The sequence below is a fragment of the Carassius auratus genome, unplaced genomic scaffold, assembly GCF_003368295.1.
Source record: "Carassius auratus strain Wakin unplaced genomic scaffold, ASM336829v1 scaf_tig00005422, whole genome shotgun sequence".
In the NCBI taxonomy this organism is placed as follows: Eukaryota; Metazoa; Chordata; class Actinopteri; order Cypriniformes; family Cyprinidae; genus Carassius; species Carassius auratus.
In genome coordinates, this window is record NW_020523659.1 from 19,624 (window position 1) to 35,175 (window position 15,552).

At 37.7% G+C, this 15,552-nt stretch overlaps 2 pseudogenes; one reads left to right on the forward strand and one right to left on the reverse strand.

Annotated features, from left to right (window-relative positions):
* Positions 1 to 94: 94 nt before the first annotated feature.
* Positions 95 to 15,463, reverse strand: LOC113070934 (probable methyltransferase TARBP1; annotated as a pseudogene).
* Positions 12,278 to 12,394, forward strand: LOC113070939 (uncharacterized; annotated as a pseudogene).
* Positions 15,464 to 15,552: the final 89 nt, after the last annotated feature.

Genomic DNA, 15,552 nt, shown 5'->3' on the forward strand with positions numbered 1-15,552 from the left:
AACACACCTTTTCCTTAGAAAAAGTGCTGTGCAATGCAAATCTCCCAAATACTGATGGATATTTTCTGCTAAAACACAGAAAACTGTTCTGCAGTTATGACCCAGTGTTCTTTCCTAAACGCTGGCGTGTAAATTCGAACACCAGCAGGGCGGCGCTGACGTGCACAGTGAGGGAGCGGGTGACTGAGGAATCTTCACACACACGTCCACCAGCTGCAGCAGGTTTGAAGGAATGCTTTCTCTTTCATTAATGTTCAGAGACAAACAGACACAAGCACCAGAGTCATGCTAACAATTTGGCTAATATGATTATTCTACAAACAAAAAAGAATACAGCAGTAACATTTGACCATGTTTAAAAGCCGGTACTTGTTTCAACAGAAATATTGAACACCTTAACCATGAAAATTTAGAATACAACTCCGTGGACAAGATGAGTCAACAGTATTTTTGGTTATATTTCCATTTTCCTGGAAGAAAAAGATTAACTTTTAGAATTACTCTACCATAAAATAAAAAATTTAAATAAAATACAATTTCCTTAAATAACAGGACTGCATTTGAATATGTATTTATAAAATCATTTTGTTTACTTTTAGCACATTTACACTATATCATATGGATGACCAAAAAAAAAAGCTTAAAATGGCTAAACATGTAATATTATTAAAACAATTATATATATATATATATATTTTTATATATACAATTATTATAAAAAATATTACACACACACAATATATATATATATATATATATATATATATATATATATATATATTTTTTTTTTTTTTTTATAATGGGCTCGGTAAATAAAATGGATTCGGTACATAAAAAAGGCAGAAAATGTTACAAAAATGTTAAATAAGTCTGACTAGCACTCATCCTGGAAGAGACAGACTAATACATCTACTAAAACTTTCTTTTGTTAACTGTTATACGTACACTAGTAAATAGCTGACATAAAAGTTCAAATTAAAAACAAAATAAATTCAAGTAAAAATAAAATAAAACAGTACTGGATAGTACAGGGTCTTAAAATATGTTCTGTAAAAATGCAGAGAATGTGAAAGTCAGTAGTGCTGTTTAGGCCTGCCACTCGGTGCAGGGGTGCAGACTAAACTAATAAACCAAGCTTTTAAATAATAAGTCTGGTTTAAACTGCTGCTCAATAGCTTTGAATCAGTGGGATAATCAGGCATAATAATGCAGTGATTCACACACCTGCTGCGAACAAAACATCAGGTGGCTTTACTGCCTCGAAGTCAAATGACATACACACACAGACACACGCTTTCAAACACACCTTAATTGTGATTTACATACTGAATCAGTGCTGTTTCATAACAAACTGTATGACAAGTTGATTATGAACACAACATATGGTCAACAAAACAGCTCTCCTTGAGAAATATTAAATATATATATTTTTTTATAACTTAATAAAAAAGAAACCATTTCAAAGTAGCTCGGTATTAAATATTCAAGTATTCACTGCATCAACAGCTACTGCAAAATGTGAGATTCTGCTCCTTTATTGCTCGCTTGATGACGATCACTGCAAAAGCATCAATGCTCTTAGACTGACTAATGGTTGATGCTTGTTATATTGAGGAAAACAAAAGAAAACTACAAACAAATCAAATAACATTGAAGCTGCTACATCACTGCTCTCAGACTGAATGATGGTTGATGCCTGTTGGAGGTGTAAATTGTGCATTATGTAGGGAGGTTTTGCTGATGAGCGCTCAGCATGTCAGGACATGCACGTCTCTATCCTCCAGCAGTATTCGGAGGTGAGGAAATCTCATGGGGAGAGACACATCAATTAACCTCACATCGTTAAACTGCACTGTCAGCCTCCACTGAGAAGCTTCTATTTTCACATCCCTTCATAAAGACTACCCTGCCCTTCAAAACAAGTCATCAAATCAAAGCCCACTTGTTTGTGTGCTGTTCTAGTGTTCATTTCATTAACAAAAACTACGATGACGAATGTTCATATGAGATGACAATTAGGTCAATAAATAAAAACTAAGGCTATATCAACATACAATTTCATTCACGAAATAAAACGAGACTAAAAATGCATTAAAAAAAAAAAGTAAACTTTACTAAAACTGCAATTGATTGACTGGCCGCTAGAGACTGGCTCCTAAAGAGTCAGTCCCGTATATGCCATGTTAAAATGCCAAACTTTACAGCAGAATAAAATGTGTTTACAGCCTGGTACAAAAAGTGGAATTGTCGGTGGGGGGAGTGAATATACAGCACTCTCTTCCACCTTTAATAACACGACAGGTGGATTTCCGCTGTTGTCACCACCGTCGAGCTAGGTGGGCGTGGTTTCAGCAGCCAGGTTACACATCTTTGCCCTTAAAAAAGATAAAAATAAGCAATCCAGGTTTATTGTAGTAGCTAAGGTTACTTGAATTAAAATAAACGTTATTCAAAAACTAATAATTATTGGCTGCCCACTTCTCCGGGTGTGTGTGTGTGTGTTCACTGCATTTACTTTAAGTTATTTTGCAGACGCTTTAATAATAATTTTATTGCTAAAATTTCAAGTCTACATTCATTAAAGCAAAACTAAAATACTTCAGGTTAGCTTCGACTAAAACTAGACTAAAACACTTAAGATTTTCTTTGACTACAACTAAAATAAATGTCAAAACTAAAACTTGTAGTCATCTAAAACTTATTTGATTGATAAAATATGAACAAAACTAACAAAAAGCAAAGACTAAAATTGAAAATAGCTGACAAAATTAACACTACTGCATTCATATAAAATGACCTCAAAAGTATTTGATCAATTAAGGGTCAGTGAATTTTTTTCAAAATGATATTGTTTAAAAATCTGTCATTTCAAATCAAGTTTTCTTTGCATCATCTCAGTCATTGATCTTTAATGTAGAAATATCTTTGCATTAGATAAAGTATCGAGCCATAAAGTTATAAATTCAAAATGTGGTTGTCAAGCATTACACGGTTTAAAAAGGATATCAGTAAATCATGTCAGGATATGTTTTTTCATTTCTTTTATTTAAAAATCTAAGAAAATGTTTATTTTATAAAATATTTAGCTCAATTGTACATCCACATTACCTAATATGTTTGAAATGCATTTACTTTGAGCATATAGACAGAATCTGTACAGAATGCTGGAGGTGTTGGTTTACCCTAGTAGTAGTATTAGGAGGCTTTTCTCAGCAAAAGTGTGATCTTGTAAACTCTGGCTGTTGGATGTTTGCTCCACACCTTTTACCTAGCATCCATCTCTCTTCTTCAGCTGCAGGAAATCTGACAACTCAGATTCCTTCACCTGGAAAATGAAAGCATATAATGTGAAATTTCTGACCGGCTTCATTAATCTTGACAGATTCAATCAATGTACTGCTCATATTCTATAACTCGCTCCACAAAACTGGGTTAGAGCTTTTGATGGTTCTGTGTAGTGTGTGTGTATGGCTGATTTAATGCACAATTATGATAAATAACATCTCTAGGCTTGTTTCAGCCCACACTCAGGAAATATGAGTATGTCTTTAAAGAAGGAGTGTGTAATTTCTTCACTACTAGTGGCACCAAATGGAATTGCAATCTGTTTGTTTATGCAACATGAATTTATGAAGTCAGTTTGTGGGAAGAGTTGGCAAATGATGCATAGCATTGAAACTTGTATGAAGGAAGTCACTAGTTTTGCAATTCTGATTGGTGTCAGATCAGTCAGATTTTAAGCAACCGATATATTCGTTAGGTCAAAAATGCACACACACCTCCAGCATCAGCAGCCACAATTCTGAAGACACACTGAGGGCCTGGAACTGTTTGTCATTAACATGTCGCAGACTTTCCAGAACCAGAGCTTTGGCCCCAAAGATCTCACACAGAGATCTGGAACAGACACACAAACACTTGTAGTTAACAGTAACATATATTAAATTCATTAAAAAATGGATGCCTTAAATTGATAAAAAAAAAAAAAAAAGTGACAGCCAAGAAATTTATAATTTAACAAAATATTTCCATTTCAAATAAATGCTGTTCTTTTCAACTTTCCATTCAGCAAAGAATCATGGTTTCCACAAAAATTTTAAGCAGCACAACTGTTTTCAACTTTGATAAGAAGAAATGTTTCATAAGCAGCAAATGAGCACATCAGAATGATTTCTGAAGGTATCATCATGTAAAACTAAAGTAAAGGCTGCTGAAAATTCAGCTTTTCAATCACAGGAATAAATTACATTACAAAATATTAAAATTGCAACAATATTTCACAATAATACTGTTTATATATATATATATATATATATATATATATATATATATATATATATATATATATATATATATATATATATATATATATATATATATATAGCCTTGGTGAGCATAAAAGACATAAACATGTATATGAAAAAGATACATATTCACATTTGAGTGTTGACTGTTTTAATATTAAACCCATGAGTGGTTTCTTCTCTCAGTCTTATAAGACTCAACTAAGTGCATCAATATTTATTCATAAAATGAAACAGAGAAAAAAACAGCATGAAATGAAAACCATACACCTATCAAACCAACAATAACCGGCTAGTGAAGAAGATGAGTCTTTTATAATGAGCTTGTGTTAAAACTGATTTGTTTGGTTACTCAGAAGAGATTATGACTTTGAGTTGAATGTCTGTTGCAGCAGCAATAATGACATTCAGAAAAAATAAGAACAAACTTAATTAAATTAGATCACAGATTGATACACCATAAAAATCCACCTCAGAAAGGAGAATGAAGGTCATCATAGGATGTGTCCTTGTGTTGAAAATCAGTGGATGGAGCACAATGTAACTGAACAAAAGTGCATTGATAGGCATGTCCGGCACATGTACATGGAACAACAATAAAAGTGAATGTGATAAAACTGCCAGTCAATTTTATTGAAAGGAATAATAACAGTAACAATACTACTATTGCTACTATGTTAAAAATAGGACTTTATTAATATCACTTCCAATAAAAATAATAATTCATGTGCATTTTAATGTTATTTCATTTTTGTGGCATTCAGTGAAAGCCAACAATTCATTTTGTTTATAATTTGATTATGGTTTAGTGATCATAAAACAGCTTGACTGATAATATTATTAGTCTATTTCTTTGTCTTCCCACCCATATTGGTGGGTTAGTCGATGAGAGATGCGACCACCAGTAGTAGGTTGCTGGTGAGTTTGCCCAGGCGTGCTGCTCTCTGCTGGGCAATGAGCTCAGGATCCTGCTCCTGCTCCTGGAAACTCAGCTTCCACTGGGTGATTTTCAACTGAACTTCTGCCCAGTGTTCTTCCTGCTCCAAATCACCTGTCAGACATAAAACTTTTGTGTTTGCTTGAATTTCAAACATTGTATTGCTCCCTCTCTTCTCTTAACAAACTGAACATGAGAACTGACAAGACAGAGAATATGGTCTTGTTCAGCCCCATCTGACCAATGTTTATGGAAACAAGGAGAACAACTATAGATTTTTTCACAGTTTCCCACTGTGGTGTGGTTCCAGTGCTCTGCTGCCCTCATGTGGTGATTACCTTTGTCCTGCTGGATCCAGTCATCAGCAAGGCACCAAAACTCTCAAATGTCCACAGTGGAAGCCAATCATTTTCCACAGGTTCTGGATCTGAGACGGGTTCTGGTGGGTGGTCCACTCTATCAGATACTTGAAAGATGCTTAGATGCTGCAGAACCCAGCCTGACACGTGACTCAACACACACTCTGACACAAACTCCTGTGACAGATAATGTCAAAATAGACTTCTGAACTCGACATTGTGTACATAGAAAAGTGCATTTACCATAAATGCAGGGACAAACTGTATTGCTATTGTTTCTATTTAAATTAATTCTAATGATTTAATCTGTTTCAATATATTTCATAATTTATTAAATAAAAAAATGCATCATATATTTTACCAACAATGACATTTAAACAACCAATATTTATCTTATTAAGACTAAGAACCATAAAGCTCAAACATCACTGCTGCTGAGAACATGCAATAAAAAAAATAATAATAAATTATTATATACATTTTTTTAATGGAGCTTTGGTGTACCAACTGTTTCCCTTTTGTGATTGTTTTTTGTGGGTGAGCAGGCTTATAGGCCTTTTTGCCTCCTAGAGATTCATACTTTTTGTTGATGCTTTGGTGAATAGGCAATAATTTGGCTGTGTCAAGTAAAAACAAATAATTTAACATTTACAAGTGAAAACATTTTAGTAGCACAAATATAACAACCACAGTATAGTCATTAAATCACATAAAATGTTTAATTATTATTAATTCATAATATTAATTATTATTGTTTGCCTTTTTATTGCATGTCTTACAATGCAGGCCCCTGCATCCAACAGATGCAAATCGAAACAAATTAATTGGGTCATATGATGTGATTTAAATTTTTTGTATTAAATGTTTATTTAATCATTATTCATTATTTATTCATAATAATTATTCATTTCCATAATTGCACGTTTTACAATTTAGGCCTGTTACACATCCAACCAGTGGGGTAGCCACAGGTGTGCCAGGGTGTGCCTGTGCCACCCACAGTGGCAGCTGGCACACCTAAAAATAGATGCAGAATTATTTTTTATAGTCTCAATAAAAAATGTTTACTAAACTTGGGCTATTGTTGTTTACTTAGAATATATATATATATATATATATATATATATATATATATATATATATATATTTTGTTCGCGACTCGGTTGATTGAGATCGGCACTTCGGAGCCTGTTCGCGACTCGGTTGATTGAGATCGGCACTTCGGAGCCTGTTCACGACTCGGTTGATTCAGATCGGCACTTCGGAGCCTGTTCGCGACTCGGTTGATTGAGATCGGCACTTCGGAGCCTGTTCACGACTCGGTTGATTCAGATCGGCACTTCGGAGCCTGTTCGCGACTCGGTTGATTCAGATCGGGACTTCGGAGCATGTTCGCGACTCGGTTGATTCAGATCGGCACTTCGGAGCCTGTTCGCGACTCGGTTGATTCAGATCGGGACTTCGGAGCATGTTCGCGACTCGCTTGATTCAGATCGGCACTTCGGAGCCTGTTCGCGACTCGGTTGATTCAGATCGGCACTTCGGAGCCTGTTCGCGACTCGGTTGATTCAGATCGGCACTTCGGAGCATGTTCGCGACTCGGTAGATTCAGATCGGCACTTCGGAGCATGTTCGCGACTCGGTTGATTCAGATCGGGACTTCGTAGCATGTTTGAGATTTTTTAAAATTCAGATCTGGACATCGAAGCAGGAAGTGTTTGTCAAACAGTTAATTGTTGATAAATGAATATTTGGACTTGAGGCTTTTTTTACCTGTCGATTAAGTCGACCGCGAAGATTTTTCAAAATCTGAGAAAAAAAGGTGTGAGCCTCCGGTGCAAGTTGGGAGGTGTGAGCCTCCGCTGACTGCGCGCGCACCTCCCGAAACAGATGAGACATTTATACTTGACACAACTGTTTTAGACTGAAAACCAGACCATACAACTGATTTAGACGCGGGTGCCGGTGTGATGAGATGTGCTAATATCCGTCTGCTCGGGCATGATTGTTTTAGGCCTGTAATTGATTGATTATTGAGGTAATAGGGATGGCACGGTTCGGCACGCGCTTCAACTTAAATTTGACAAAGCATCTGTAATATAATCTGTAATATGGCTTGCTATAAATGGCACGTAAAAAAAAACAGGGTTCAGCTAATAAATGTTTGTTGATGCAGTAGTGTCAGAAAAGAGACTCTGGGTGTGCATATGAAAATCTGGGTGTGCCACATTTATTGTCAGATTACTGTGCAAAATTATGGGATAGTATTTTTGTCACACTGCTTCCGTCCAAGCATACTCCTAGTGTTAATTTGCAGGTCGTGTCAAAATGTAGTTAATTGTTAAATGTAATAATTTTCTTCCAAATACGATAATTTTGAACTTTAGCTATTTAATTTTGTTTATTTTTCATTACAATTTATTCACTTTAAATAAATTATAATATATAATTATAGGATTAAAATGAATTGTAGTTGCTCAATATAGATCTTATATTTGCCGAGGCGCAGGTTTGCGCGCTTTGGATGAGCGCATGTACAAATCTTCTCACTGCTCGCTGCCTCTGGCTCTTAAATGTTTAAACTGACAAAGCTTAAATGAGTTTAGTTTAAACACAGATACCAGCACCCAGGTGCTGACGGAATAAATTACTGCTCATATACAGCATTTATCCAGGTTTTTTTTTTTTCATGTTCAACAAACATTTATATAAATATTATATAATATTATACTAATATTAGCTGAACCCTGTTTTTTTTACGTGCCATTTATAGCAAGCCATATTACAGATGATATTACAGATGCTTTGTCAGATTTAAGTTGAAGCTCGTGCCGAACCGTGTGTGGTGAACCGAACAGTTTTTTTTTTCAGCGAACCGTGCCGTACCAATTACAGGCCTAAAACAATCATGCCCGAGCAGACGGATATTAGCACATCTCATCACACCGGCACCCGCGTCTAAATCAGTTGTATGGTCTGGTTTTCAGTCTAAAACAGTTGTGTCAAGTATAAATGTCTCATCTGTTTTGGGAGGTGCGCGCGCAGTCAGCGGAGGCTCGCACCGGAGGCTCACACCTTTCTTTTCTCAGATTTTGAAAAATCTTCGCGGTCGACTTAAAATGCTTCCAAGATCGACTTGTCGACCTCGATCGACGGGTTGGTGACTCCAGATATAGCGACCAACTTTTTTTGAGCAAGCATTGATTATGCGTGACACAGTCTCAATTCAAACGCTGTGCGCGCACGCCGCTACGCGGGACGGGTGGTCACCTGGCCCACCCGTATAGAGTGTGTCCACCTTTGTGTGTGGGTCCATGTACGTGCTGAATCGACAGGTAAAAAAAGCCTCAAGTCCAAATATTCATTTATCACCAATTAACTGTTTGACAAACACGTCCTGCTTCGATGTCCACATCTGAATTTAAAAAAATCTCAAACATGCTACGAAGTCCCGATCTGAATCAGCCGAGTCGCGAACATGCTCCGAAGTGCCGATCTGAATCTACCGAGTCGCGAACATGCTCCGAAGTGCCGATCTGAATCAACCGAGTCGCGAACAGGCTCCGAAGTGCCGATCTGAATCAACCGAGTCGCGAACAGGCTCCGAAGTGCCGATCTGAATCAACCGAGTCGCGAACATGCTCCGAAGTGCCGATCTGAATCAACCGAGTCGCGAACATGCTCCGAAGTGCCGATCTGAATCAACCGAGTCGCGAACAGGCTCCGAAGTGCCGATCTGAACCAACCGAGTCGCGAACATGCTCCGAAGTCCCGATCTGAATCAACCGAGTCGCGAACATGCTCCGAAGTGCCGATCTGAATCAACCGAGTCGCGAACAGGCTCCGAAGTGCCGATCTCAATCAGCCGAGTCGCGAACAGGCTCCGAAGTGCCGATCTCAATCAACCAAGTCGCGAACAAAAAATATATATATATATTCTAAGTAAACAACAATAGCCCAAGTTTAGTAAACATTTTTTATTGAGACTATAAAAAATAATTCTGCATCTATTTTTAGGTGTGCCAGCTGCCACTGTGGGTGGCACAGGCACACCCTGGCACACCCGTGGTTACGCCACTGTGTTGATGCATGCACATTCTGGCTTCCCAGACATTACAAAAACATGAAAGAAAAAAAAAAAAAAAAAAACCTGGATAAATCATTCACTCTTGTTCAACACGAATGCTGTATATGAGCAGTAATTTATTCCGTCAGCACCTGGGTGCTGATATCTGTGTTTAAACTAAACTCATTTAAGCTTCATTATTTATTATTTATTCATAATAATTATTCATTTCCATAATTGCACGTTTTACAATTTAGGCCTGTTACACATCCAAGTTCGAATCAGTACCATTCAGTGTAAACAAGTTAATATAACTACCTCTTTGTAGGGATGTAATCACACAATGTTTATTTAAAAGCATAATTCAGAAGCAACACAGTCATCTGACAATATCAGAATCTGAACGGACCAAAAACCCTGAAATCAAAGCATCTCTAGTAGTAAAGTGGATTAATATGCATGCGTGTGTCTAACTGATCTGAGTTTATGCAGCAACAGTAGCAGCGTCTGCCACGCACGGTTCTTCACTCTGTGCCGGATGGAGTTGCTATAGTAACGCTCTTTGGATTTTGAAATCTTGGCATCCTAAGGGATAGGAAAATAGACAAAGGAGGAAACTTCAATCAAAAACACATGCAAAAACCATGAGATTGGGACATTAAAAACAAAATCAATTTCAAAGTTTTTCAGGAAGTGCTTTCATTAAGAATTAAACACCCAATTTCCAGTAAGAGCTGCAGTTAAGAATTGAACACAAACCTTCCTCAGTAAGCGGCGCACGAGCTCCTCCATCAGACGCTGGTGGAGCTGATTAGATGGATTCACGCGGCAGAGGAAGGCCAGAACACACACTCGAGGAAACGGATCATCCCTGTTATCACTAGAAACAAGATTCTGAATAATACATGTATTTGAAAATGCTGTGAGGAAAAAACATTCTGAATCAAGTAGTTTTGTAGCACAAAAATAGTCAATTTGCAAAAGCCCGCTATGCTTAGTCAATAGCTATGTTTCCAGCCACATATTTTTACACGCATTTTGGGATATCGAATAAAAAAAGGATGGATAGAAATGCAAAGATGCGCATAAATTATATTATATTATATATTATTGTTATATTTTTAATAACCCTGTTAAGGAAAGGGACATATCTTTCAGAAAATATAATTTGCATCTTAATTTTGCAATGAAAATTTATTTAACAGTAATATATACTTCCATGACAGGGTGAACATATCTTATGGTTTATGTTTCGAACAATGGCCCATACTTAGCTAAAATAATGTGTGGGATCTCAGCTATATGTTTCTATAGTACTTGAGTTTCTACCATTTATGACATAAAGTGAAAGGGAAATTAAAACTGAAATGTGAGTGTTTTGATCATAAATGGGCAAGTGGTCTTTCAGGCGTTTTCCCTGACCTGTTGTGTGCAGGCTGTGATTCTAGGGTTCAGTTCCTCCGTGAGCTGCAGAAGGCCCTGGTGTAAAGCTAAGCTCACAAATCCCTGCAGTGTGGACCAGAAGTCCTGAGGGTTTGTGCTCAGAGCCTGAACCACCTTCCATGAGGCACATATGGCCTCAGTGCACAGAGATTCATCATTCTGCACCATCTGGTGGAGAAAATAGACCCAACAACTAAACACAAGTTCACACACATAAACAGTTAGATTTTTTGACTTTTTATGTTATTTGTAATTGTTCAGCACAAAAAAACTTACTAACTTTGACTAACATCATCAGTTGACTTCAAGCAAGACAACACGTAGAAAAGGGTAAAACCTGTTTTTGTTTATCTGAGATGTTCATGTAACAAAACTGATAACCTGAAAAGAGAACTGCAGCCCACCTGTGGTAAGACTGACATCATGAAATTCAGCACCGGCAGAACAAGATGACCAGACAGTAACGCCAGAGCATCCACAGCAGCCCTCAGCACCTCGGAACCTCAGGACCTCAGGAGCTTCAGGAGCCTGAAGGGTCCCAGCAGACTTCTGCAGGAAACTCAGACACGTCCACTGATCTCGAATAAACTGGCCCACAATTCACCCAAAGTCCTTCAGAATGAGACTGTCCACTGAATCACTGGAATAAACACATATAACTCAGAAATCAATATGAAAGTAATACTTATTTTGAACAAATATATAGATTTTAAATTCCAGCATTACAGCATTAATTGTTTTTAAGAGCTCAAACAGACCTGACTGTCACAGTTGTGGGCTTTAGTAAAGTACGGTTGAGATGCTGAGATGATGAAGGTGATTAAGGGTAGAAGTAGTCGGTCAGTGAGTGAAGTGACCTCATGGCCTCAGAGAGGGAGTTCAGGACACCCCAATTAGCCATGTCACACAACAGCGCAAGTGTGGTCATACCGACCACTCTCTGAACCTGCCTGACACAGATGGATTCTAGAAAAACACACAACTTAGATCTCATTTCATCAGAAATTTCCATCCACTTTCAAAATGTTTTACAAATGTGCTTGGGACTAAATCTACAGTAATCTAACATCCAGGTTTTTTTTTTCTCTCTCTCTTTTTTTGCAAGGGTGTCATACTCCTAGTAACTACAATGCACTAAATTGTTTTTGAAATACTTATTGAAATACTTTCCGGCAGCCATATCACCCTGGAGCCCAAGACCGGTTTCCCACTGAAGCTAAGCAGGGCTGAGCCTGGTCAGTACCTGGATGGGAGACCTCCTGAGAAAACTAGGTTGCTGCTGGAAGAGGTGCTAGTGAGGCCAGCAGGGGGTGCTCACCCTGTGGTCTGTGTGGGTCCTAGCGCCCCAGTGTAGTGATGGGGACACTATACTTTCAACGAGCACCGTCCTTTGGATGAGACGTTAAACCGAGGTCCTGACTCTCTGTGGTCATTAAAAATCCCAGGATGTCTTTCGTAAAGAGTAGAGGTGTGACCTCGGCATCCTGGCTAAATTCGCCCATTGGCCTCTGACCATCATGGCCTCCTAACAATCCCCATATCTGCTGATTGGCTTCATCACTCTGTCTCCTCTCCACCAGTAAAGCTGGTGTGTGGTGGGCGTTCTGGCGCACTATGGCTGCCGTCGCATCATCCAGGTGGATGCTGCACACTGGTGGTGGATGAGGAGATACCCCCTGTCTATGTAAAGCGCTTTGAGTGCCTAGAAAAGCGCTATATAAATGTAAGGAATTATTATTATTATATATATATATATATATATATATATTCATATATAGGTTCAGCATGAAGCTCCTCAGGAGCTCAAACTGCCGTCGGTCAAATGAAAACAACCTTTGTTAGCCTGGAGCAATTACACCACTGTGATGGGAGCAAAGTTTAACGTGTTGTGAATATGAATCGTGTGATCAAATACTTTGCAAATTAAGCAGGCTTATGAATTTGGATTTAGTTAATAGACTTTGTTTACCTCTTTCCAAAGTGCCTTGCCCTGACATAGAGACTCATCAGCTCGAAAATGTACAAGAAATCCAAATATCTCATCTAGAGACACCGATGACTGCCAACAACAAGAAAATCAGAAAATCATACACATATATATATATATATATATATATATATATATATATATATGTGTGTGTGTGTGTGTGTGTGTGTGTGTGTTTAAGAAATACATATAGCACTGAACCAGTCATAAGTGTCAGTTTTTGTTTTTAACTGAGATTTATACATCGATTAATACTATAAATAAGCTCTTCAATTATGTATGGTTTGTTAGGACAGGACAATATTTGACCGTGATGCAACAATTTAAAAATCTGAAATCTGATGGTTGCAAAAAAAATCTAAATATTGAGAAAATTGCCTTTAAAGTTGTCCAAATGAAGTTCTTAGCTATGAATATTACTAATCAAATTTTTTTTTGATATATTTAAGGTAGGAAATGGTATCTTCATGGATCATGATCCTTACATTATATCCTATTAATATCTTTATAATTTTGACCCCTACGATGTATTGTTGGCTTTTGTTAAAAATATACCAGTGCGACTTAAGAATGGTTTTGTGGTCCAGGGTCACATATACACACACACACACATATATATATATATAGACAGACAGACAGATAGATAGACAGACAGATAGATATTTTAACTATTATTTCATATAAGAGGCTTTACAGGGGTAGCTACAGTACCACATCTGTAAGGCAGAGAGCAGCATGGAGCAGAAAACACTGTGAAGCTTCTCTCTTAGTGCAGCGTAGAGCTTCTCTGAAAACAGAAACATGAGCAGATTATGTGTATTACGAACACATTCATTATTGCAACAAATATCAAATGCACTCTCACCAAGTGACTTATCGTTACAGATGCCAGTTTTATGAAATCAGTTTGCGTCACAGGCTGCTTTTTTAAACAGCACTGAAGGAGCTAAAATGTATGCTGGACACTTTTTGGATGCTTTTCTTTCACTATTTGATTCAACTAATATAAAATAAATTACATTTATTTCCTTTTATCAGTTTATATTTGTCTCTGTAGAAGTATTTAGTAATGATAATGCAAAACAAAATGATGTAAAAGACTATGTGCTTTATTATAGATAAATGAGTAGCATCTCTTCTTTAATTTGCTCTTAATACTCACTACATTTCTCCAAATGTGGGATCATTTGATTCCAGCAGCTAGTAGTTTGTACCTGAATGCATGCAGTCCATCAGATCCTAGTAAAGGACAGGGGGAGCGACAGGACAGGGTCTGGGACAGAAATAGCAGTGGGACTGCGAACCAGTGCCATGATCCTATCTGCTGAATGAGCTGCAACACTGAACCTGATCACAACCAGAAAAACAACAGTATGAATTCAGCTGTGAAACGACCGGTATAGCAGTGTACCAGTATCTTTATAACAGTAGCATAGCAGACAACTTTTCATTCATTCATATAAATATCAGTTGTCCGTGCATACTATAGTAGTTTGCAATTCTAAAAGTAATTTCTCGGTTTTGTGAATCTGAAACAAAACTTACTTCTAGAATCTAAAGTCTCTAATAATAGAGCAATCTTCCCAGAATTCCCTCAGTAACTGCTATTTTTTTCTAGGGAGTCCATCTGAAAAGGATTTCATCTGTAAAGATCCAAGAGATGTTTATGATTTCTTACACTGCTCACACACACTTCTTACACACTGTGGGAGACAGTGAATGCTGTCTTACCCGTGTCAGGTTCCTCGCTGGTGAACACATCTTCTTTCTTGACTTCCGCCAGGGAAACAGACCTGGTGAGCAGGTAAAGTGCCTGTTTGCAGGTCACACTGTCCTTTAGGGTCAATCCAGCCTGAATTGCCTTAAGAAACCTTTGAGATCTTCTAGGGTGCAGGACAAGGTCCTGGAGATGATGACTCTGTCATAGGAGATGCTGCATTACAGCACTGCTGTGACTTCAATGGCAACATCCATGTCGAACTCGCTGGTTTCATGGTTGCCATCATCTCTCATCATCAGGACAGACAGAGGAACATGACTTACCTTCTCAGGTGCATCATGATTCTGACAGGTACTGACACACACTGCAAAGAGTCCCCAGACAGCACTGAGCAGATACCTCCATGATTACCTCCAACATCTGCACTGGAGATCATTTGCATTAGCAGCATGCATTGATTCCATATCACTGACTGCACTTTACAAATAATCTTCGTGTGATTTATTAGAAAGCACTTAGATCAAAACACTTAGAGCTTAGCTCTTCTCTATGTCGGGGTGTGTTGTGCTTGACCAGTACAAAGTATTGAACAAATTCTCGGGAATGTGACATTGGGACAAAATGTTGTGTATCAAAAAATTAGACATTTCCTGACTAGAACCTTTTAAGTTAAAAACATCCACAGCTTTAAAATAGTTAAAATCCGGTTCAATGCTTTTGCCTTCTACACACACGC